The sequence below is a fragment of the Erithacus rubecula genome, assembly GCF_903797595.1.
Source record: "Erithacus rubecula genome assembly, chromosome: 1".
Taxonomy (NCBI): Eukaryota; Metazoa; Chordata; class Aves; order Passeriformes; family Muscicapidae; genus Erithacus; species Erithacus rubecula.
In genome coordinates this window covers 7,817,389-7,844,819 of record NC_136658.1, presented here as the reverse complement: position 1 = coordinate 7,844,819, position 27,431 = coordinate 7,817,389, and the positions used below count along the sequence as shown (strand labels likewise).

The 27,431-nt window shown below is 36.2% G+C and overlaps 1 long non-coding RNA gene across 2 annotated transcripts in view; it reads right to left on the bottom strand.

The window, feature by feature from the left end:
- The window catches only part of LOC306799651, a 274,779-nt gene that overhangs the window by 215,298 nt on the left and 32,050 nt on the right, over positions 1–27,431 (bottom strand). The window contains exons 2-3 of one of the 2 annotated variants that reach the window (XR_013773652.1): positions 15,463–15,603; positions 14,437–15,244 (exon numbers count right to left, since the gene is read on the bottom strand). This is a non-coding gene — a long non-coding RNA (uncharacterized lncRNA). Of the gene's footprint in view, positions 1–14,436; positions 15,245–15,462; positions 15,604–27,431 lie in introns of those variants that run through there. The other variant, XR_013773651.1, reaches the window with a different exon arrangement.

Genomic DNA, 27,431 nt, shown 5'->3' with positions numbered 1-27,431 from the left:
TGACATTTGAAAATTAAATATTCTGATTATCTTTTTTAACTACCATGCAGAAAAAAGAAATCCCACCACATTATTAACTTGTCAAATGCATACATTCCAACAGGAAAGCTTGGTTCTAAGTTCTGCAGTGTTCTGTTCCCTTGTCCCATGCCAAGGATTTCACATTGTTATGGTATTTTTTAGTAGAAAAGGTCAAGCAGCTTTCTAAATAGAGTATTTCAACCTCAACATTATTTTACAGGCTTTCTCCAGAACTACATTATCACAAATGGATTTATGGTGTTTGGTTTTTTCTTTTTTTTTATTTAAAGAGCAATTATAAAGTGAAATTCAAGGTTTAGGAGAAGTCAGCAAACTAATTATATGCAAAACATTAATTTCTTTTCATTCTTTTATTTTCTAGAAGTAAAGTGCATTCACATGGCTTAACATCTCTTCCAGTGCAAAGGGTGAAGATTGGTCACAATACTTAGCTGCAATACTTCATTTTGTTATTTTCTACAAAACTGTGAACCTATTTGATTTGAAGCAAAGCCTGGTAATAAATTTGTTTCTCTGATGGTTCCTCTGTTCTCTTAAACTACATTCTTAAGCAATTTTATTTTTTTTTTAAGTTCCTAGAGGAGGAGAAAAGTAGTCCCAAGAAGTAATAGCTTGCAATTTAATCTAATGCTCTTACACTACAAACACATATTCTGGGATAAAAATAGAATAAGGCAATTCAGGATTGTCCTCAGAGCCTGACACCTGGAGAAGCTCAGGGGTCTGAGGAGAGTGAAAAGAACTGCTGTATCCCATAGTAGAGCAAGTGATGTCAAGGCTCTTTGACAAGGTTGGTGCTGTTTCTTATGTAGCATACAGGTTCCAGTAGAAAATAAGAATGAAGGTTTTAGCCTGGAGAGTGTGGCTGTATTATTTCTTAAGAAGTCTCATGAGTATCTATATAAGAAAACAAAGGATTCAATAGATTTGACCCAAAATCAGACACTCACCCATACCATTACTGTTTCCTTGTATAGCCAATGGTGAGACACAGGTAGCCAAGCAATAATTCAGCCCACTTCCACCTTGGCTGCAGGGGTGCCCTAACTCAGATGCCTCCACTTAACATAATCTGGAATTAATTCAGGTCCTCATAACTATCCCCTGACTTATTTCCTTGAGCTTTACACAGTTGAGCTTTTTTCTCCTGAGTATGGTTAACTTTCAGGCACCATGCCAGAGTTAAAGCTCCAGGTACAGCTCTCTTTCCTCTTCTGAGATCCAAGATTCTCTCACCCAGCTGCTGAAGCCTGTGACTCATGATTCAAGCTTTTCAGCAAACTCACTCCAGAGTCCCTTCCAAGAGGATGCAATAGTGCTGAAAACTTCAACTAGGCTCCCAAATTTTCTCATTTCTTAAAGCATCATGTTCAAAAGATGCCATGGAAATATATCAGGTGTTCCCACAGCCTTGCTTACCTTTGAAAATGTTAATGAATCCCTAATATTTTCATTCCCTGCACTAGTGCTACAAGCATTCTGCATAAAGTGGAGCTGCTGCCAGAATAGGTTAGAAAAAGTACTTTTCTTATACCATCTTTAGCTTTCTTATCATCTTGACAATGAAAATTCTCACATTTAAAATCTAAAGACTTCTATGCTACAACAAAATAAGTGGGTTTAGCAGCACATCCTCAGACTGAGCTCAGCTTCAGGCAAGCACCAAAGGCCTGTTTCCTACACTTTGGTTTTCCTGGAAAGAAAACAGGAACATCCAGACTACAGCACAGCCATATAACACTTTGCCTTGACCCTTCATTTGGATAATTACAGGACAAATAGGTGCATGATACAGGACAGCACATCCACTGTTTAGTCTAGAGGCTGCTCTGTTGTCAGGAGAGAATTAACAGACTCCAGGGAAGGCATTTATCTGACCAAAGGTAAACCCACAGTCTTTAGTTTAGCTGAGGCAGAAACAGACAACTAGAGAGGGCAGCCTTTATCAGTGCACCTAGAATGCCTCAACTCTAATCTGAATCCCTCACTTTATTGGGTATAAATTATGTTGAGCCTCAGGGATCTGTTCAGATGCAAGTATCTACACTTGCCATTACATACATGTCTATGATGCTGGTGAGATGGATAAGGATCATCAAGAGTCAGCACAGAGATGGAAAATCTGCATATTTGAAAGGTCCAAACAATTAATTACAACCTTGCATTGTGCTACAAAACACAAGATTTCTTGGTTAACATGTTGCTCAAATTTATTTTTTTTCAAAAATTTCAATATTTCTTAAGTTTGTAGATAAAGTTAACAGTGCTGTTAGGCCACTGCTTTTGAGCACTTACATTCAGAGTTCTGCATACAGCAGAACTGAACCTTAATTATTGGTAAACCCCTATTGTTTTTTTCCTCCTAGAAATCTGTTAAAACATTATTAAATATGTAAAAATATCAAACAACATAAGAGAATTTTCTATTGCATTATTTTAACATTGCTACAGTACACTATGCTATCAAAGTATGCGAACATCATAATTTTCCCCATGTAAAATATTATTTATTCCCTTAGATAGAAATGGAAAATATAGGGAAGTACTACCCATAATACCAAGAGTTTCCACCAATACTGCACAGATAAACTTAGACATGGAAGGTCTAATTTTTAAAGAATATTTCACACTTTAACAAGCTTATTTTGTGGTGAAAAATGTTATTATACATAATTCTAATGGCAAATGCTCAGACCTGCTGGAAAATGTGTTCATGGGCATCAGATAAGCCATGAGATTTTGACTATTAATGTCTGTGAGTTGGCAATTTGTTTGAGATGTTTTGTGCAGCAGCACTTGGGAAACCTGTGGCAGATGCATGGATGAGCTCCAGTTTTCTGTGGCTGCACAGGAAACAAGACAGGCATGGTAAAATCAGTGCTTCTTTTTTCTATTACACTGACAGCAGCTCAGGAGCACTCAGCACTCAAGGATGGGGGGGATAATGTAGAAAAATATGTTGTTCCATAAGCCATAAATCCAAAAAAGCACAGCCTTCTCTCCTCTTACATTCTCCCAACATGATATTCCCAGCTCTTCAAGGAATACCCTCTGAAATCCTCTCAGCTGTGATTCTTTTCTGCTGCACTCTGTCTACAACCCCCTCTACATAGCCCAATTCTCATGTGCTTGTCTCATCCCTTCAAATTCTCTTTTCCTGTTACATCTAAAAAAAATGGTAAGCAGATTCCAAGACTAGTGAAGGAAGGAGAATTAAAGAAAATGAGAAAAAGAGAGCAAAATTTATCAGCCTGCAGACATACACTACTATCAGATAAGCTAAATCACACACAAAATATCAAAGTGCACAGTAATAGACCTTCAGAAGGAATTTTGATAGTATGGACACAGAGCTGAGAGCATGAAATGCTAACTCATGTCATACTAAACAGGATAATGACATGAAACAAACAGGCTTTCAGCACAGATGTATTCAGCTGACACAGCATATTCTGTTTTCCTAATCCTTAATATGACCATCCTCTGACTTTTCTGCATTGATTTGAATAGTTTGGCTCTTCCATTCAGCACCTCACTCCTGGAAATATATTTGGCATCACCTTAAGAACACAAGATATTGGATAATCTTCCTGATCATTTTAGCAAAGTCCAACTCCTATTCTTCAGGAGCCATGATCATAGGACTGACAACATTTTCTCTTTCTAATCTAAGAACACAAAACCTTTTTTTGAAATTCCACCAATATATCAAATACAACATGAAAAACATGAGAATTCCTGGACATATACAACTGGAGTACATTTATAGTAAATTTTCTAAGAACTGACAAGAAGACATCAAACAAGTTCCATGGTCAGTTTTAAGTTCTTGCTCCAAAGTTTTAAGGATTCATTAGTAAAGACTTCTTTTTCCTGACCTTTTTTGGAAAACAAATAAACAAACTAAAGGCCTCACAAAACCCAACAACCCTGTTAAGTAAACATGAATTTGGTTCACCTGGCAACACAGAAAATTTCAATCTAAATAATCAAGCCAGTCAAATGATAGATCCTAATAAAGGGAGCTATCAATATGGGGTTCATTACTTTATCATTAATGAAGAGTGAAATAGACTTTCCAAGTGATGGAGAACTGTGTGATTGGAACTGAACAGGAAAAAAAAATAAGTTTAAAGATATTTGCACTTGATAGAAATATTATGCTACTCCTGCATATTTTAGTGACACAAACAGGCTAAAAAATAAAGATAAATATTTATGTAGATAAATGTGAGATAAAGCAAACATGGAAAGACACGCAAGTTAGGAATGAAAAATTGTGCAGTGAAAATGCAGCAACTGCAAAATCTCATTTTTACAGCTGGGAAATAAAACAGGTTGTACCTCTATGAGGCTGAATGGTGACATTAAAATAGGAGGCAAGACAAAGGCTTTAGCTGAAGTTGACTCAGACAATTTAATTCCTCATTTTGGCAGAAATAAATTTATTTCTAAGTTTTAATGGTGACTGTCAGTGTTCTATGGCTCTTTAGTATAGTACTAAAACATTGCTTATGCTTAGTTACTTGTATGAATGTTTATGCCAACTGTCAGAATAAGGATTTTACACAACTGGGGAGAATGGAGCAGTTTTATTCTACATCTTCCTTCGGATGCAAAAAATAGAGGAAAAATGTGCTTTTATGAATTTCAAACATGTTATCACTATAGCCATATACATTGCATATTCTTTTAGGATTTGTTTTGTCTTTTGTTTTTTTAAAGAGGGTAAACTAGTTGCTTAATTTCTGAATTAGCCCAAAAGACTGCTTTGCAAGCGCTGATTAAGGGATTTCAGTTATTTCTCACAAGGTGACTGCAGCACAGATTGATTGGAGTTTCTGCAGTAATAGAAAGGTTAAATATTTCAAACTCAGAGTCAAAGTCAGACTTGACACTGACTGAATACCTTCATAAGCTACTACTGACCTCAGACCATCCTTTTTCTCTTTGAAATACTAGAGGGTGCTGACTTTCCTGCTAAAGCACACACAACTTAAAACGTTTAAAAACCCCTCTGCACAGCCTTTCAAAAGCCATGGGAGACAAAATCCCTTTATAATAGAATATTTATGGCAGGGGGGAAATAAGGAATCAGAAGCCAATTTCATTTACAGCCTGTATTATAAGCTCTAAAAGGTCTACAATAGCACAAAACACCAGAGCCCTGCATGAAAAGCAGCACTATGAAATAAAGAGAGCAGACAGTGACAGAACAGAGACTGCAATGTACAGCCAAGGTGCCAGGCTAGCTTTAAATAAGCTCACTCAGGTCCCAGAAGTAATCTAGCCATGACAGCAGGGAGCTCAATTTGGGAAAGCTGTATGAACGCTAGAAAGAGCTGAACCTAAGTTAACATTTTGACCTCTCCATGTAGAAAGCACTTTCAAGGACAGAGAAATTTCATTTAAAAAAAAAAAAAAAAAAAAAAAGCTTTAAAGGGATGGAAAATAAACCAGGTAGCAGTAATCATTGTCCTCTTCCCAGCTTTTAGTTGAAAATCAGAATTGTCTGTATATTTAGAAAATTTTTTATTACATTCAGACAGCAGTTGTTATCAGTATGTCAAATTGCCATGATTAACTTATGAGACCAACCAAAATTACCTTCTTCATCTCAAGTCCTAAAACAAAGTTATTGCCTAAGAAGTTTTATTACTGCAACAGCTCCAACTTAAAACCAGAAGCCCTCCATGAGGGTTATTTCAGAAACAGGCCACCGAAGAGCTGAAATTTAAAAACAGATGCTACCTTCCTTGTAAGGTGGCTAAAGTAAACATGACATCTGCAGGGAAGCAAATCATGGCTATTTCAGGCTGTCAACTGTAAACAAATCTAAAAATTTGCTTAGGCTTTTAGAATGTTAAAATTCTAACACATTTAAACTTCAGTTCTGAATCAGAACAATGTCCAGTCCTGGTGTCAGAGGCAGACAAAATCCAGCAGATCAGCTCCCATTCAAAAGTAAAAATGTATTTAAGAGAGGTGACAAAAAGAGATGATGGAAACTGATGAGCAGAAGTGGTCATGGGCAGCACATCCTTCAAAACCAAGATGCTTCTTTATGTGCTACAGGTCAATAAACAAAGGGCTCTAAGTGTGCATCAAATTTCAAAGTTAACCTGTCCCAGACATTTTAAGTAACATGCACTCAAAGACAACACACTTACATATTAAGTATCTTCAAAAAGCTGAAGTGATCAGCTCTGAGCTAGGTCAGTGCCATGACCTTTAATGAGTCTCAGTGAATATAACAAAGCATATTTTCTGACATGGTACTACACATTAATAGAACATTTAAATTTTCATCTCTATTTTTAAGTGCCAGATGAACCTAAGGAGAACTGGAAAATGTTTGATCTTACTGTGAGTACTGAACTAAATATGCAATCCTGAAGGGCATAGATGATCCATTTTGCAAAGACAGAGAGAAAGGAAGAAAAAACCCACAAGCATCCTTTTGTTGCTTCCATAAACTGCCTTTTTATTTTCATATATTAAAACTGTGACCTTGGTGGTCGTCTGTGCGTCAAAATGAAGTAGACGTAAAACCTCAGTCATTTATGAACTCATTTAAATACCAAGTTCTAAATAACATAATTAAATTTCACCTTTAGGGCAATACTGCGGAGAGGATTAAAAATAAAAAAAAAAACCAAAACCACAAAAAAACCCTCACAACAACAACAAAAAAACCAAAACAACCAACAACCAAACACAAAGAAAAAACCACACTCAAAATGTAATTAAAGCAAAGTCACAACACGGGAACTTAACAGCAAATGCCTAACCAGATGTGCTTCCCATCACTTTTAAGGGCTCTTTTATCTTTGTGGTAGCCTCTAACAATGCCTTGAGCAAAACACATTTGTAAAGGATAGGTGTTTCTTTGTTTTCATGCAGCAGAGGAAAGGGGACTGACTGGTTTAGTAGTAGCTCTTACACAGAATACATACAATTATAATATTGTAATACATAGAATATATGTTCTTTTTAGCCATTTGTATAAAATAATTAATATAGGTAAAACATTTAATATGTATTAAAAATAGAAACTCACTGAAACTCACAGCACCTACTGCCTTATAATGCTAAATTTATCAAATGCAATTTATTGACTCCTCTGAATATGGGCCACATACAAGTTTTCTTCTGGGTCAAAAATAATATGTGGTAATTATTAAGCATTTACTTTTAGAGTATTTTCATGACAATTTATAAAATGCATTAAAAATGGTTGGAATAAAGAAGATGCAATAGTTAGTTGCACAATGCTGTACTGATAATGCCATCACAGTATAAACACTTGGAATAAAGTTATTGTCAATCTAACTCAACAGTTAACACTGAGAAAGAAGCTTAAAATAGGACTTATTGCTTTTGCCAATTTCACTTTGATTTAAAATTCAGATTAGCCAAAAGGGAGTAATTTCCTGTTTCATTTATGCAAAAATAAGGTGGCAGACTGACAAAAGGATTTTTTTTCTGCATATGCAGGTGCATATAAATCACCCTTTGTCAGGGCAGGAGTTTTGCAAATATGTTCAACACTTATTAAAATATCTAATAAAGCATCTCTAGACATTCTATTTCACAGCACTGAAAATAAATTAGCAAGTGAAGATATGTCTACTGTAACCCCTTGAGTAGTCATAAGTGAAAACACCCTTGTAAATTGTTACATTCTTTTACTGATATGACTGAAATTAGTTTTATAATTGATGTTAAAGACATGAAATTGCTTTGAAGCATTAACAGATTGATCATCTAAATAAATATTAGAGTCAAGAGAGACTATGTCATTTTGTGCTCTACTTTTCTAACTGAAAATTATTCTCAGGATAATTGAAAAATTATGCAAAGAAACATTTATTCTTGTTAATTTTAAGATGGGTAGAACAGCTCATTGGGAAAATTCTATTATGCCCAAATATAGACAGAGCATTTTTGCCAGTTTCTCCATATGAAACACCATTTTTACAGAATAATTTAAGCAAATGTATTATTCTTAGATTCTAGTGTGCAAATGCCTGTACAGCAACCTGGCTATCAAATTGTGTCACAGAGCTAGGTACTTGGAAAGCCTTGCAACCTAAGTTTATAATGCATATGAATATGCTTTCTAAAGGTATGCCAAACCTGATAGTGCCATTCTCATAACTGACATATTTTTGTTTCCAAGATGTTAAGAGCTTGAAGTAAAACTATTCATGATACACAGAATGAGTATGTACCAAAAAATTTGCCAATAAAAACTTTAAATTCTGGTCTACACATTTACAAAATCTTTAGCTGTGGCCAACCAAGTCCATATAGGAAAACTGATTATGCCCTCATTAAACATACTCAAACTTTTTTTATATCCCCATAACTGTGATTGAAATTTCCATCTTAAAACTCATTTTAGTGTGCAGCCTTCCCAGATCCTGACTTTGAGATCAGTTTTGGTGAATTCCATGAGTGCATCCAAATCTAGTAGAATATCAGTATATTTTGAGGAAAATCACAAGCATTAGCTTCTCAAAAAAAAAAAAAAAAAAAAAAAAAAAAAAAAAAAAAAAGAGGATGAAATGCTGCTGAAATCACATCCTTTAAGGGGAAGAGAAAGACAAAGCAAAGTGTTTCCTCTTACACACACACAGAAACATCTTATAAAATCACCTACCTACAGGCACAATGACAGCAGCTGTAGCATCTCACCTCTATCAGTCATAATCTAGAACAGTGCCACTTTCCATTAACCAAGCAATAGAGGAACTAAAATTACTTCTATGGTCTACACAAGCCACTCCAGTTGCTGCCATGCATTTTGATGACTTAATTAGGAAGACAGTGCAGCACATGTGGTTTTCCAGCCAGGTTCATCACAAAGGCCACATCATCAAAGCACAAGAGTTGTGTCTTCTACAGCTAGATTAAAAATAGGGATTTCTTCATTAAGTGTCTTGCAGCTGACTGTGCCTCTTGGTTTGTCTCCATCTATTCAGACAATTAAATAAAGCGTCATGCTTTATTTATTTCTTTTTAAAGGCTAATAAAAAAGCTGTGAATTGAAGTACAGCTGGCAATCTTTTTATTTATTAAGACCTCAGTGTACACAGTGACAATCTCTGGCAGGCAAGACACGTGCTGGGATTTTTTTTTCCCTTTTTAATATATGTCCTTTTCACAGGCACAACATTTCTTCTAATAGGAATTAGAAACCTTTGTCATCCACTCCAGCAGGGAGAAAAGTCAGGAAAAAAAAAAAATCACAAAAAGGCCAAAACAATTAAAAAACAAGACAAAACCATACCTACCACCCAACAGTAAAAACCTAAGGTCACACAAAAAAAAACCCACAAGTGTCAAATCTCAGTACATAAATCTGAATACTTAGAAAAAAATGGGCAAATGACAAAATTGTAAAAATTAGGTGACATATAATCAAGTCAGAAAGTATTTAAAATTTGGTCACAATACTCCAAATTAAAAACATAGTTATTTGCTTTTACTTCTATCCAGCAGGGATGGATGGCTAAAAAACCTGCATGATTGCTATGTGTTATATTAAGTTAAAATATTATACAAGATTTGCTACACTCTTTTCATTTCCTGATAACAAGAAATTGTTATCTCTTGTGTTATTAAGTAATCTCATTTGTATAGCCATAATGGAAATTATGCATGGTAATATCATACCATGGAAACATGATAATATTTCCTTGATAACAAATACATTGGATCACAACATAATGGGATCTAGCACTAGTCCATGAACATTAGGAGATTTTTAAAATATTCTACATGGAAGGATGACATATTGCTCTGCACTTCAGAGAAAGCTGAATGTTCCATGAGCCAACATGACTTTCCAGTCTTAAGAGCTACTAACTGATAATTGTATGCCATTATGCATATTTACAAAGGCACATGCAAATGCATACAAAAAAAAGCAGTGGTGAAATGAGATGATCTCAGGTAGTAGTTCTTTCTTTCTGCAAGGTCTAAGGATGGCCTAGGCACTTTGCAGGGATAGGAGAGAAGGAAGAAGCAGGTGTGAACAAAAACATGGTTTTTACCAGAGCAGAGATTCTAGTTTTTTCCTAATAATTGTCTTTCTTTTTGTTTACTGAGACTAAATAAAACCCTAAAAATTTATATATATTTATATATATAGGAGGGTCTAGCCAAAATGTAAGGAGTGTTTGATTTGGGTTTTGGTCTGGTTTACTTTTTCACTTCTGAACTGAAAAAAAAATTTCTGTTTCAAGTTAATTGGATGTGCATGATAGAAATACATCTTTCTACGTGTTCCTTGACCCAGCAGGGCATAAACTGTTTGTCTTTTCTCCCTGAAATTGACCTTGACTTCCCCAACCAACAAACTTGGTGGCACTTACAAGTGGAAGCAATACATTAAATCATCACCACTTGCTACACATCACTTACAGAGGCATTTGTCATTGTTATATTAAATTAGGATCACAAAAATTCAATTTATGGCCAAGACTGACATTTCATAAAGCCTGTGAAAACAAAATTACCAGAGAATGTGCACCAAAACACAGCATTTCTTGCCACTCTGTTCTGTTGACAGGACAGATCCTCCATGAGTATGATCTCTGCAGTACAAGTTATGTGATGGAAAGTCAAGAGCATGACAAGATGAATCTGGGAGCCTGGTTGGTGAGCTGGAACTGTGCCCTTGACCTAGGGGAGGTACCAGCATAGTGGGATGTTTTAGGGAGAGCACAGCCAGCAGGGCAAGGGGTGATGGACTCCCTCTTGTTGTCATTCATGAGTGCACATGGAAGGAAAAGAAAAGAAAGTGCATCCAGTGCAGACTAAATGAATTCCATGTGCCTTCCAACCTAATGACTTCCCTGATCCCATGGGTGCCCTCACATCTGGACTGCTCATATCCAAATGTATGTATTGAATAAAAACTATATGCAAATGTTATCTTCATTTGGGCTCAGATTCAAGGACAGAAATGGAAATTGCAGGGAATTTGAGAAATTATTTTTAAAAATATGACTCTTCTAAATCAGATCCTTCCTTCTTCAGAGTTAACATTGCTCTGCTCAGGTAAAGCTGCACCTTCTCTGGTACAATGTTTTTGTTTGAACTTTTTTTGCTTTTGATCTTTGCATTATTTTCCCCGTGACCTAAAAACCAAACTTTGCAAGGCTTACTGGCTCATCTCACAATTGTTACCAACATCATTACTTTCAAAGAATACAAATGTACAACAAAAAAACACAAGGTCATGTAATTTTTTTTTTTTTTTTTTTAATGTGAGCTTTACTGTTGGATCACTTGCTCAGAAATGGTGAAAATTATCCTCAAGAACTTCCCAATTGAAGGAATTTAAATCCATATCCACACTACTCCTCAAGAGGGGCCAAAATCACTTAATTTTCTTAACCCACATCTTCTTTCACATCTTCATGACCAGGGGCTTACAAGAAATTTATGTATGCAATTCTCTTTGACTCTCAGCCTATGCCAAAATACAACCAATAGATAATCCATGGGTTGGTTGAGTTTGGCTGAATTCTTTTTTAAATATTTTTGTCAGAAAAAGACCTGCATAACCACAAAACAAGCTAAACTCTTCATCTGAACTATTCAATGCCTTGTTCAGTTATTGACAGATTTATTTTGACTGTCTGAACACTGAAAATCCATTCAGGCACTTAAAAAGTACAGAAAAATGTTACAAGACCCTGGTTTTCTTTATGAAGCAGCAAATTAAGATCTTCCAGTGCTAGGAAGATTTCATTCAGGTTGCAGAGAAATTAGAAGAAAGTGAAATTTCTTGTCAGACATATAAATCCTATTCTGAGAACAAGTTCACTAATGTTACAAATAGGTCAAAAATATAAAATATAAACTTTGTTTACTCCAGCCAAAGGACAAAATTTTGAGTACTAAAAAGTTAACAGTGATCTTAAAAAAAAATATATATATATATGCCAAACAATTTAGTTACTTATTTTACTGGATTATGATTGACTTGGCAAAAGGTCTAATGAAAGAGTATTCATTATGAGCAACTTTCTCCTGTTGAAAACAGACAAACAAGGTAAGATGGTGAATTTATTTCTTGTAGTGTTTCAGTAAGAAGCCAGGAAATATTAGGGAAAAGGAAATTTAAAATATTACTTTCTATCCCAGGAAAAGTCAAATCCTGAACACATCCTCTTCAGTAAACTTCTAAGATTGCCAAAGAGAGCTGGTTCTTTCATGCTTTTTTACACTTACTACCATGAATAATTTCTCAAATTTATATTTCATGATGTATGCTTTATATATCTTATGCTATGTTGTATATATGCATCTCTTAATGGAAACCCATTCTTTGGAGAAACAATGCACAGTAATTGCAAACTGCAGAGGTCTAGAAGCTCCTGTCAAAAATTTCTCAAAAATCTGAGTTCAAAACAGGTAATTCGCTCCTCTTCCTAAGACCTACAACGAATTCTTTTGCAAAAATCTATTATAATCTATCAGGAGCATACAAAGTTTTTGTTTGTTTTCAGCATTGTTGACAAATTTGCCATGTTTTTACAATATTTTCTTTGTGCAGGTATCTCTGTGAAGCTCAAGGAGTGACAACATACAACACATGTGGAGTCTGCTCCATTCAGATGGAGGGAGAGACCTTCCACACTCACTGTTAAAGATCCAGGTTCCAAACTCATCCAAACTGAGCAGGAATACTACTGTTGTCTTTATTAGCAGTCCAAAAATTTGTAAGGATGCAGTTATTGATGGCAAAAAGGAAAAAAAAATCAGTTCAAATTATTCACATTTTTCTGTATGTCATGTATAGTTTTGATTTCTTTTTTTGACAATCTAGTAACTGTTAACTTTAAAACACTTTAAAGACTTAACTGAAAACATAGAGCTCAACATATGCATCTAAATATAATATGGCATTAGTTAATGCCTTGTTTTCTTAGATCAGTGCACTTTAAAACCAACTATCAAGTTTTTCAGCTTTTAAATATGCAGAGCAACTGGCACGGGGAAAAAAAAAAAAAAATCACATCTTGCCTAGATAATGTTCAATCCCTGATTAAATAAAGATGTGCCAAGGCAGAGATACTTTGTGCCTCAGGAGACAGCCATAGTGGAATTGTGAGTGTATTTTATATGTGAATTAGAGGTAAGATGTAATGACATGAGATGAAAGGCTCAGCCATGATTTTAATAAAGGGGGGAGACAGTGCTTCCCTGTGGACCCCATATGCAAAAGAGTGAGACTCCACAAGAATACATGAGAGGATCCAGCAGAAACTACAACAAATGTTTCAAAGTTATAAGACCATTATTAAAATTCATGACATTTTACTGAAGCTGTGTATTTAAGATCTGAGGGTAAGCTCTAGCACATTTCTTATAACTTTAATTTCATATGAAAACTGTGTAATCAGTAAGGCTGGAATAATTTTAGTTTTTAGGTAAAACAGAATTGGAGAGTTTGAAACCATAACATTTAATTTTTTAAAAGTTTCTAATAGTGTGATCTAAAAATAATTCCATTTAATTGGTTATTTTAAGAGCATGTTTTCAATTGTAATAAAATATCACAATTTAGTAGTACTAAGATGACAGACATTTCAGCTGCTTAGTGCTTTTAGCAATCCTCAGGAAAAGCTATTACCTATTGCAATATTGCAATAGGTATTGCAATTTTTTAAAAAATTTTTTATGGCTGCAGCAGAATTCCAAAGAACCATTATTTCATTTTCCCTCATTAAATAAAGGAAAAAGTCAGATTTTTCACAGTTCTCTCTCTTTCTGTACAATGAAAAAAAAAAAAAATTAAAAGAGACATGCCTTTGTAAGGAATAGACATGAAAAGAGCAAAGTGAATGGGATGAACTGCTTAAAGGGAAAAAATAATCCTGCTTTATTTGATCTTTTGTGATAATCACACTCCTGGCACCCTGCCAGCAAGGCTCAGTGTGCTGGTGTCTGGCCAAGTACAGTAATCTCTTGGTTCAAGTCTGAGGTCTGTGATGAAAATTACAAAGCAGGGACAAAAATCAAAATGCCACCTGTGATTTTATTCTGAAACTAATTTGATGGAAAAAGTAAAACAATGAAAACTGTCTTTTTAGTAAAGGCTAGAAAACTATGGCTAAATTGAAACCAATGCAAGTGGATGGAGGTAGCTATCATGCAAATACATTTGGATCTGCAGGCATTCCTTTTAAAATGAGCAGTAGATGTCTTTGTGACAGGTAAATTGCTTTGAGATTATGTTTGAAGTCTGAGGTCAAACTTTTAAAATGATAATTTTAACTTACATCTTCCTTTATTCTGGAGTCTTTCTGCACTTGAAACCAATAAAACCAGAAAAAAAAAAAAAAAAGAAAAAAAAAAAACCCAACAAAACAATTAATTCCCTTATTTTATTTTCTGTGAATCACCATTCAACACAGGTGAACAAATCCTTGAGGAAATCTTTTTCCTGTCTCTTTTCATCCAGTAGTCTATATTTGAGATAGTTGCCAAGAGATATGGGGAACAGAATTGAACAGCCTGAACATTCTGTATTCACAATGTAATCAAATTAGAAATTCAGCCAGTAAAGTCGTCTAAATTATTATTCAGATTGAAAGCAGAAAAAGCAACCAGTAAAAACCAGCATGCCACTTTTTTCTATATATCAATTGTGTTCTCCTGAAAGGTTGTACATCTTTAGCAGAACTGAGCAAAGTTTGTTTAGATTTTTCTTTACAAATACTGAAAATTATTCAGAATTACTTGGAAGCTGCTTTTAGAGATTTATTTTTAAACAAAACCTCAATATATAAACAAAACATTTTGTTTCCTTTGTGTTACTAGAACAAAATCCAGTGTTTGCTAAAGTGATACAGATTCCTTATTTTAACACCACCTTCTTTATAAAGTTGGACAGTATCTTGCCATTTTCATACACACTACTCCTCTCTGCACTGGGAAGAATTACCATATGCAAGCACCAGGACAATCCCTGATCTCTGGGCCTCACTGAAACAGTGCATTTCAGCACTCCCCAGTTGCTATTTTGCTCTTCCTTCAGGAAGGTTCTCTACAGATTTCCAATTCTCTTTGATATTCAAGTCTGTTTCTGCACTCTGTGTCTTCCCCCACCAACCATGCCAATCAAAGGAATGCTTCAATAGCCACCTTAACCTTCTTGTATTTTCATGCCACTAATTTTCTCCATTGTCAGCCAAAAAAAAAAAAAACAAAACCAAAAACCCAATCACTGCAGCACAGACAAAACAATTCAATTACCAAATCCTGTGTGCTACACATGCAGATACACTCTCAACTTAAACTCCACACACACATTTTAACATCCAGGTACATTCACGCACACGCTCACACAGACAGCAAAAAACCATGAACATTTATGTTTCAATAAAAGGTACCTACCTGGAATGAGCTGGCCCAGTAACTGATGGCATCTGGAAAGGCTGAATACAGCTACTACAGCCAGAAAAGGATAATGTTTCCATTTCATGATGTGTCCCTCCTTGCATTACACCAGCTCGGCAGCGCTAACGTCAACGTCACCTGCAGCACACCATGGAAATAAGAACAGAAGAATTATTCATTAATTGAGGTACTTCCAAATATTTTTGTCCAGAGTAATTCTGTGAAGAATACTGGTTTCAATGCAGCTTTAACTATTAAAACAATGTTAAATTATCTAGCAGTTAGGCAGCTGAAAAGCACAACCAGAATATTAGCTATGCTTGCAGAGCAGACAACCCCAAAACAGATGTTTTAAAGGGAGACATGAGGATCCCCACAGTGCACAGATGTGTTTTAAAGTGCTGAATGCTGTTTGGTTAAGTTATTAAAGGAATTGATCACTCCTGCAAGATAATTAAGTGCATGTTTAATCCATCTCAGAGCAAGGAAATACTTAAACCCTTGCATAGGTTGAAAACACTATTAAGGCTATTCAACTTACTATGAAAGCAGGGTTAAAACTTCATCTTTAGTCCTCTTTGAAATTGTGTTTTGCTAAAGGAGGATTAGGGATAATTTTACTCAATAATAACTTGAGCAGTTAAAGCAATTTTCTGGTGAGTTTCTATGTTCTTAAGGGCAGAAAACTTTCATCTGATTGACAGGAAAATGGAACCTTATGAAGGAAAATAATATTTTTGACTAAAAAAATCAAAATATTTTTAACCAAAATATGACTTTTAGACACATCTGACCACCAGATCTATGGGTTGAAAAGCAGTCACAGCTCTATAGGTGCTTAAAAGTAATTTCTACTCATCTGACTTATTTGTTTACTTTTCACCTATGTTAGTGCTTACTATAGACTTGTCCAGAAATCATGGAATTGTTGGGGTTGGAAGGGAGCCCTGAAGATCATCCAGTCCGATTCCTTGCCAAGGGAGGGTTATCTGGAGCAGGTGACAAGGAATGCATCCAGGTGGGTTTGGAATGTCTCCAGACAAGGAGATCCCATGGCCTCCCTGGGCCTCAGGTGATGTTTTCAGCCTATTACAAACACCTTTACTCTAAGGTGTTTTTCAGATGATTTCAGAAGATTTCTAAAAGCAGTAAGATGGTTTTTTTAGATAATTAGATACACACAATCTGAAATCTGATTTATTGTTTTGGGTGGATTATTTTGGGCAAAGATCTTTGAGTGTTTTGTTTTTCTTAAAGGGCCTTTCAATACAAACCCAAATGCATGTGAATGTAACATTCCATATATTCCATATTATCTGGCGTTCATATCAAGATCTTGATGATGAAAAGAGACATTTTTTTTAAGTGTCTCAAGTTATGAGATGTGCCAAATTGCCTGACCCTAAGCAACAATTAGAGACCACCAAACAACTGCAAGTCTGATGTACACTGACACATCAAAATCTACTCCAGCAATAAATAATTGTTAGACCTTGATAACGTTATAACTACACTTTTATTTCACTCTCCTTGTCCTCCTTGTAGTTAATGAGATGACCAGCTTGGATGATAAATCCTGTGTTATCTAAATGCCACCAGACATAATTGTAATACTGAAGAAAACTACAGTGAAACCAGTCACTTGTTCAATCTGTTGGGACAGAGGAGTTTCATCTATAAACCTAATACATATTTAATGACTACAGATTCAAGTGTTGCATGACTACTGGGAGCATTCAGTGCCACCTGACACTTCTGGATGTGCAAAAATGCATAAATAAGTTTAATATGAACAGATTCAATCTCCTACACATGTTGCATTTTTAATTTTCTTTTTGTGTTGTACCTGCACCTCTACTGTCTTAGCAACTAGAAGTAATAATAATCCATTTCCTATTACAATTGCCTGTGTACTACAAGATATGTTACCACCTTTTTTCCCCCCTCATTTTAACCACACTGAACACAAAACCTCCAGGTTCCTTCCATTCACATTTTTGAATTTCCCCTGTCACTCATATGGCTACTGTTCTGTTTCAAACAGCTTGACAGCTCCTAATGGCAGAGTTAACAACAATTAATGGTCAAGGTGTTACATGCTGCTCTAAATGCTATTCATGCTATGACTCTGAGACTGAAACGAGGATTTGCAGGTTCAGGCCCTTAGAATATCCATCTTTCTCTGTACAGTAATACAGGTTTACTCTAAAACCATTCACTACTTTGGTTTCAAACTCCCATTGTTTCTAACACAAAGCTGTGGAGGCAGCCCTTTAATTTTGTTTCTTCAAACAAAACCGCAAAAATAACATTTTAACTTCAAGATTTACTTTTTCATTATAATATGAGATGGAGGAGGAGAGAGAAGTGTTTCAGGTGCCTGAACAGATTTCTCTGCATCCCATGGAGAGGACTAAGCTGAAGAGCAGGTATCCAGCCCAGGTGAATGTGCACTGGAGAAAGCTGCAGCCCATGCAGGAGCAAGTTTATCCTGAATGATTACAGCCCATGGGAGCTAACTACTCTGGAGCAGAGGGAAAGTATGAGGAGGAAAAAGGAGAGGCATAGAGAAGCTCTTTTGGACTGGCCACAATCTCCGTTTCTCCATCCCCCTGCACCACTCCATGGAAAGGTGGGGTAGCAGAGTTAGAAGAGTTGAGGATGAAGAGATGGAGTTAAGCCCTGGAAAAACAGGAAGGGCAGGAGAGAAATAATTTTAGTCTTTTTTTCTCACCATCCAACTTTATTTTAATAAAAAATAAATTTTTATCTTTAGCCTAGGTCAACTGACCCCAACTGTAACACTGCAGGGAAGAGATGAATCCCAGGACAATACTTGATGGCACTCACCTTCTCTGAGAAGGTATGTCATGCATGAATCCAGCATTTTGTCTTTTCATACCTCTCTCTTGCATTATCTTTACTGGTAGACTATGGCTTCTTTTTAATCTCTGTATGTGACAGAGCTCCACAGGGAGCTCTGACCAGGAGTGTTTGGCTGTTTAGTTAAAAGATTTTCCACTCTCTTATTCTGCTTTCAGGCTTATGTTTGAAATGTCATATTTCATTCTAAAACCTGAAATTATCTCTACATCATTAAAAATATTATTCTTACAGAAAATTTTAGTGAAGGTAGCTTTCATGAAGCCAAATAATTTTTAATATGAAAATAACACTTTTTAGTCTACAGTTTAAAAACAAATCCTGTAGGCATTACTTGAATACAATCCTGAATAGAAGGCTAATTCTCTTTATTTAGGATACAGAGCTTCAGAAAAAGTAGCCCTGATCAGGAAAGACAAAGTAAACTTGTCATCAGAATGACTTTCAGATAGAAGCTGAGTCCAGCAGAAGAGAAACAAGATCTTTGTTTTCATCATCTACCACCACAATGCCACAAATTCTGGCACTACACAACAATGGAAGAAATCAGAAATGTACTGCAGCCAAAGGGACTCAGATGCAATTCTCTGCAATTCATTTTTCAGTGTCTGACCTACAAAACTAATACTTCAGAATAAAGACTGGCACTAATTAGATGTTGCCAGTGACAGGAGAAGGATGAACTCACCACAGACACTTCAGCTGGCCTGAGACCCCACCTCACTCTGCATCAAATGGACACAGACCTTCACCAGAATGTGCAAGAAAAAATTCAGATACAAAGCTTTGTTCACAGTGCACAATGAAGATAAACACTGCCTTCTCTATGACATTATAATCATTAAAGAATCAATGGCAAATTAAACTGCACAACCCCAGAGGGGAAAGAAGCAGCATGGTAAATGCAGAAAAAAGGTCCAATCAATTATGATCTTCCACTTCCAAAGTACAGGGCTATTTATCACTGCAGCCAGTGCAGAAGCAGAGACAGACTAGATCAAACCAATGCTTTTTAATAACTACTGATGCTTCTTTTAGGTAACCACCTTCCCAAGACTAGATTTTGATGGGCTCTTGAGTAGAAAGAATGGACACAAAAGTCAGGTAATTAAGATTCTCACTTGGAAAAATAGCTTCCCTTCAAATAATATACTTTGGTAAATATCATGCTAAAGAAGACTGCTTGCCTACAGAAGGAGACAGAATTTTGATTTGCCATGTACCCAAACTTTTAGGAGTAGCCTTCCAAAATTTCACCGAAAGGAGAAAAAAAATTAGTAAATATTCCTTTCAAAGGAATGTTAACTATTTTTGGAAATAGAATTTTTTTAAAGCTTGTTAGGCCTGCTGGTAGTGGATGGCCCTTCCTATGCTTTCAACCCTCATGCCTATTAGTCAGACACTCATTTATTTGGTCATCTGTGTCTAGATCAACACTAGTCCTGAACTTGTTCCTGTGCCTTACCATCAGTACAGTTATAGATCACTGAAATTAAGAACTTCCCCTCTTCTATTTTAAACACGTCTATGTTAAATCAAATTTATTTAAAGTTCCAGAAGGAAGCTCTGCCCTATATTATCTCAACTGTGTCCATTTAGGAGCAAAAATGACAGGAAGTTGTTGAACTAGGGGGAGAAGTCTGGTTAGCTCCTTTTTTGCTATAAAGTAAATCTCTACCAACACCAAAGCAGCTCAAAAATACAAATCTATTTGAATCAGAGTAGTCACCTGTTAACTCATCTATGGACTTTCATCCTTTCAGTGACAGTTTCAGCAGACATTCATGAAGCTCACCTTATTTAATCTTTTAATATTCCCAGACTTGCTTTTATAGAACCAATTTTAAAAATTGGTCTTAGCAGTTATGATGCAAGATTTGCACTTTATTTACTTCAGGCTGTGGATTACTTGCTTTTTTTTAATGCAATGAGAAATCCAAGAGTAAAATATCTATTGTTATAATTAGAGCAATTTATTGAATGTGCTCAATTTACATATCTAACCAGGCAGGTGACAAATTTTTACATATAAGTAAATATTTTACATATTCTGACTTGATTTCTGTATGGTATTTTTACTGCCTAAGTAGCAGCATAGAAATAATTCACTACTACAATCAAAATTAAAAAAGCTGTGTCCATGCCCATCCCCGTGTACTTAAGCTCCATCTGAAGCATCAGCCATATGACAAAAGAAATAGTTTTTCTGCCACCAGTCTTAGTCTCATAAAAAATTTCTCTACCAGAAGCTCTGCTAATCTCTAATGTTTCCTTCATGCCTGACCATACAAAGTGAAGTTAATCTTGATTAAAGGACAACTTGAACAAAGAAGCTTTCCTCAGGGAGGAGTATGTCAGTGAGACAGTGAGCAACAGAACAGGATTTCTGTGTAAGGCAGCAATACACTTATAATGCAATATAAATGTACAATGTAAAGTATGGAATATGAAGTGAAATGTTGAAGAGTGGAAATAGAATGAAAAACAAATTATACCATAAATTGTAATACCTGTGTCTAGGTTTGTAAAAAATGATTCTTCAGACACATTAGAAGCAATTTAATCTGGGGTAGGTTTTTTTTTTTGTTTTTGTATTTTTGGGGTTTTTTTGGTGGTGGTTTTTCTTTTTTTTTTTGGCTTTTATTTTTTTTTCAGAAACATGCATATGCATGTGAGACAAAAGAAAAAAATAGGGGTAGGTCAAGTAGAGCTCTTCACTTGAAGGGGTGGATGCTTATCACTCAACAGAATCAGAATAAAACCAAACTTCCCAAGCAATCAATTTAAGGGATTCTCCAAATTCTCCACTGCCTGTGTCATGTTCTTCCCCACACCATTCACACCATGGCTGCCCTGAAGCAGCAAAGAGGAGTTGGTATCCATTTCTTACTGCATGACACTTAATAAAAATCAGTTTAATTAAAGACTAAAGGGAAAAAGTTTTCTGCATGGGGGTTTTTCTTTAGTGTTCAGGCAGGAATTGGGAGCAGTGGAGAAAAGTGAGAGTGCTCTGCAGGCTCCTGCCCTGCCTGACCCCCAGAGCCCTGGTCTCTCTCAAGGACTCAAATTGGGTCACCAAGGGCTCCCTGCTCTCTGTCTCTGCTGCCTGCTCTGCCAGCAGCAGCAGAGTCAGTGTCTGAGCATGCAGGGCAAACAAAGCCCACCTGGGAGTCAGTCTGACAAGGTATGTGAAGGGCAGCAAGAGGGACTCCTACAAATAAACAGCAAGAGGAAGATCAGGGAGAGGAGGTGCAGGATATTAAGACAAAGGACATGAAAAATGCTGAGGTGATTGATGCCCTCTTTTATCTCAGTTTTGCTGGAAAGAGCAGCCTTCAGGAATCCCAGGGCCCTAGAACCAGAGGAGAAGTCTGAACTAAGGAATATTTGCTCTCTGTGGATGTTGATCAGGTTAGGAAGTAATTGAACCATCTGGACACACACAGCAGCTCCTCAGCCCTGACAGATGCACAGGAGACACTCCTGAGAACTGGAAAAAGCAAGTATTTCCCCTATCTTCAGGATTAAGGGTTCAGGGAAGAATAAGCATCTAAGCATAATCTCAAATCCTAAGAAGGCAAGGAATGAACCCATTCCATATGTATGGAAGGGCAAGAAGGCAGTAGTCAGCATGCTTTTATAAAGAAAAAAGCATATTTAACTAACATAGAAGCTTCCTGTGATGATTTGCTTTGTAGGTATGGGGAGACCAGTAGGTAATGTTTATCTTGAGTAAAAGAAGGTCCTTGACACTTCATTCCATAAGATCTTCATAAAGAAGCTGATGAGGTACAAGAGAGATCAGCAGAGAGTGAGGTGGACTGGAAATGGCCTGAACTGTCAGGTTTAAAGGATGGTTATCAACATCACAGAGCTCAGCTGCACATCCAGTCCCTTGCAGTACATTCCAGGGGCTGCTGCTGGGTCCAACACTGTTTAATATTTTTACCAGTTACCTGGACAGTAAGACTGAGTACAATTTCAGCAAGTTTGAAGGTAACATAAAACTGGGGAGAGTGGAGGATGGTTGTACCACTATCCAGAGGGATCTCTGCAGGCTGAAAAAAAATCTCATGCAATTCAAAGGGTAACCCTAAATCCTTCATTGGATAAAGAATAACCTAAGGTGCCAGTATACCTTGAGGGAAGCTGGCTGGAAAGCATCTCTGCCAAGAAGGACTCAGTGCTCCTTCTGGACAAAAAGTTGAGTAGCAATGTGTTCTTGCAGAAAATAAGGCCAAAGGTATCCTGGAGTAGTCTGGGAAAATGCTGACAGCAGGTAGGAGGAAGGGTTCCTTCTTCTCCCTCTCCTAGGCAGAGGCAAGGCCACACCTGGGGTGATTTGCCCAGCATTGAGCTCCTCAGTAGAAAGCTGAGAGTGGAGCAAATTCAGTAGAGAGACACAAAAATGATTAAGAATTAGGAACATCTGTCATTTTAGAAAAGGCTGGGACTACTCAGTCAGCAGAAGATCCAGGGAATCTGATCCATATGAATAAATCCTTGCTGTGATGGGATAAAAGAGCCAAGCTCTTGGCAGTGGTGGCCATTGACAAGGCTAAAGGCACAAGTTGAAACACAGAAATTCCACTTAGATATAAGAAAAAAACTTTTCTACTGCAAGGGTGAATGCTCAGTGGAATAGTCAGCCCAGATAAATGTGATTACTCTGTATTAAGAAGCAAAACTTTGTAAGACACAGTCCCAAGTAACCCAATTATCTTCTCCCTACCTCATCTTTGATTATTCTGCTTCGAAGCTTAGGAACACTGTATCAAAATCAGAAAACCATATTCTGTTTTGGGAAATAGAATATTCTAAAGTGTCCAGCACAGAATGGAGAAAGGCTTTCTCATTGAAAATTGATCACAAAATGCTTAGGAGCTGTAGTGCAAGGCAACTAGGAAAGCTGTCAGCATCAAATGGTCCTGGAGCAGGAGCACACTGAATGAAGACAGTGGGCTGGGGATGTTCTGTAGGGCGTAAAAGAAAAAAGATTAAACAATATGAATGTAAAAATCACTTATTTTGTGTAAAGTTTTCAATTCATGGTCAATAAATAGAAAGTTGAGGAGGTTTGTGATGATAATTTTAGGGGAATAACCTTATTATCCTACAGGGAAACAGAACAAGCAGATAGATGAACATTTAAATATGCTATGCAGCATTGTGAGCTATGGCCTGTCATCACTGTGATAGTTGTGTTCAGGTTGATTATTCCCCTGGAATGTAAAAATCAATTCTAACTTGCAGACTATTATTTTGCAAAGACCCTCAGTATTGCAGATTTTGTTCTCTATTATATCTTCAGTCACTCTCAGGGGAACAATCAGAGGCCAAAAGGTAATTGGTAACAGTCACCAGTGAATTCACTGAACAAAACTTTCCTCAAATCCAGAAAGTGATTTCATTCTGCTAATTAGACTTTTTTTTGGTGGAAACTGCTGATATAGCTAAAAGCTGGGGGAAGAGAGGGAAGAAGTGAAGATAATTTGTGTCATCACTCTCAAACTATTCAAGAGAGGGAGAGGCAAAGACATCAAGGTCTTAGCTAAGAATTTTACAGTGCAGGGTAGTCTGTGAGTGTCTGAGTGAGAGGAAGAGGTGATGTGGCTTTAGAGATCCTTAATCTGATAAAATTTACTTCAAACTTAGAGGAAGGGGCCATTTTGGGTTGTTCATCCCAATAGTAACCAGGCAGTCTCACATAATTGATGCTCAGAGAATACAGAATTTCTCTATAATTAAAATAAGTCTGCCAAAGGAACAGAACTACCACCAACAGCAACTTCAGCTGACTTGCTCCATGCAAGTCTAAAACAGAAAACATTTCAAACTGCTGTTTTGAGATGATTTTTATTGCAGTTTCATGTTTTTCATAATTTTGTCCCCTGTAATCAGCCTGGGTCTCCCTTTTTGCATGATTAGGCACTGTCTATCAGTAAGGACAAGCAACAAAAAGGGAACAAATCCTGTAATAACTACCAGCACTACAGAAAACCCTATGAGAAAATGAATGGAATTCAGACTTGGATTTGGTTCTGGTACCATATTCAAAATGTAAACAGGGAGGAGAAAATAAAAGCCAACAAATCTTGGTTAGTAACTGGATCACTAACTGAGGCAAGGTATCTGCAAAGAAACTGCAGATAGTCATGAGAATAAAAATGATAGCAAAACTAATGAATTATCTATAAGGTTGCCGTCTTTAAAATTCTTTGCCTTGTTATAGAGAGATTTTTCCTTTCTATGATTCAACACCTAGGAAATAAAACTTCAAGGTGATTTTGAATCCAAATTGCAAGACTGCCAAATATTACATACTTGTTTATATCTACTTGGAAGAAAGTAACATGTACAATATGAAATAATTCTCAAATTCAAATAAGTTTCTCGATTCAGAAGTTTCCTACAGAATGTCAGGAAGAAAGAAAGTGGTGCTTTACCCCTATTAGATCAGACAATTCCACCTTTCCGTTCTACAAATTTATTTTGCACATAAGTGATTCAAGAATTAAGGACCTCCAGTTCAAACTTAAATAGTTTCCTTCAAGGAGGTTTGAACACCTTGAAAGAAATGTTATCTTTTGAAAATAATCTAAATGTATGAGAAATTCAGTAGCAGTGTAATGAGGCCTGTGTTTTCCAACAGAAAAAAAAAAAATAATTAAACCCTGGAAAATTGTTTAAAAATTTATCTAAATAAAGCAAAAACTCTCCTAACTGTGCATTACTGATGCACTATCCCCTTTTGTCCTTTGGCAAATTAAAGACTCATGCCCCAGCTACTAAGATTTTAAAGAGTGGGTTTAGGAATTGTGTTCTCTAGAACTGTACACTCATCAATTAAAAAAAAAAATATATAGCAATGCCTTGATGTAATTAGTAGTTTCTTGATTTGTAATAAATACTGACAGTTCTCAAACACTATTTAGTAGTGGACATTTGAAGAAGTGATTGTTGTCAAAAGTACTTCCAAGTAGAGCCACACTGGAAAATAAACATTTGATAGAAAGAAAATCCAGTGTTTGAAAGGTTAAAAAGAAAAAAAACAACAAAAAACCAAACAAACCCAAACAACTCCTTTAAACTGCATTTTGATTCCTTTGTTATAACTGATGTAAAAAACCAAGGGTTTTTCAAAGACATTAAGCTTTAAACATTCACAGTATCTTTGAATGTCCTCAGCAGCACCAGAAAAGAGGGATTCAATTTTCAAAGATAATTGTGTCAGATAACTGTCTCATCCCTTTTCAGAAACAATCTGATAAACACCTAATTACCAGCCAAGTGATTTCAGAGCCACACAGCTGGGCCTGAGAAAAGGCTACTGGGAATGACAAGGTCTCCTAAAGCCATTGAGAGCAAGAGGCATTTGGTTTGTGAATTACTTCATTTATTCAGCTAATATAAAATGTATAGAAAGTCCCCAGAGAAAACAAAATATTAATAAAATTTTGAAATAATAAATAGAACCAATATTTAACCAGAGAGGTAAAATATTTTCAAATAACACAGAATTGTGTAATACAGAACAATTACATTCCAAAATCCACAATAGTAATTAGAGTCCTTGAAAACACTAATTTTTTCCAGAAAGCATTGGTACACTACTCAGACTAACCTTGTATTTTCTTGATTCTGTTGGATAACAGGAAAATTGCTTTACAGTAAATGCAGAATGCAGTTTTGTTGCAAACTGGAAAAGCATTCTGCACTTAAACAATTATGGTCCTAGCTGTCAAACCAGAAAGAATTTATCAATTTTCACCAATGTTTAAGAACTCTCTCATTCTTCTTGAAAAAAAATACTAATACAGCAATCTTTTCTGAAAAGGCCAAGTTTCTTCACTTTTAACTTATCTCCACCAATTAAAAAAAAACACAGGTATTTCATGTAGCACCTCAGATTTCAGTGAATCTTTTGAAAAATCTATGTTGTAGAAGCCAATCCTATAACCTTGCTGAATTCCTTGTGTTTGTAGAAGTGTGGCATCTATTACATTCCCTAGATGTTAATGGACTGGACAGCATGAAATATCAAAGCAATGTTGTAGAGTTCAGAAGCACAGGTTGGAAGGAGAAGATTGCTGACAAAGTTTCCACAAAATTAAGTTAAATAAGTTACATACTCCTCAGACTCTATGCAAAAACACAACAGATCTGGGGTGGTGATCTCAGGAATACTTATTTCTGACCTAACTCTGCTCCCAGACAGGAGCAATTGGAATTGTGCAAATGCAAGGAAACAGGGACAGATCTATGTAATTCTGTAAATCTCACTCACATAATTTAAAAATGAGGACACACAAAAACCTTGCATGTACATACCAGAGACATGAGACAGTGGCTAATGTGAGGGATTAAAAGCCATGTTGAGATGCCACTTCCAGACATGGCTTAGTGGTGACCTTGGCAGTGCTGACTTAACAGCTGGACTCAGTCTTACCACCTAAACAATTCCACAATTCTGTGACAAAGATTTAAACTAAGTTGGTTTGCCTTTCCTCTGCTACCTCACAGCAGTGACCATACAATCAATAGTGTGACAGTTTTCAAACCTGCTCCTTTCTGATTCCCAGCTAGTAAATTTGAGCATTTCTGTACATCTTTATTCACCTTGCACATAAACATTAAAAAAAAAAGAAAAGCTGTCTGGGAAAGACTGACACTCCCTTAGCATTTAAGTTCCAGCAGTCAAGAGTGCATATTCACAAAAAGGTCCTGGGATTTTGCCTGTCTGAAAATTAAAATGTGACTTCAGGTCACAGCTTTGGCATAATGAGCATTCTATTTCTACTGAAACAATTTAAATTATGGAAGTAAAATTCCTGGATAAATTCTCCCCTGAAACTACATTTGAGAAAAGAGACCTGAGCGAAAATCCCACAGTACAAAGAAACACCCAGACTTCTTTCAGTAAGAGAAATCTTTGTGTACATCTACTTTCCAAACTTCTTAGGCTTCTATCTATCCTGACAGGAAGGGAAATTAAATGCCTTCTCAAAATATAAACTTTGTTAAATTTAAAAAAAAAAAAAAACTAGACAAAACAGGGACTGCTTTCTATTGCAAAGCTATGA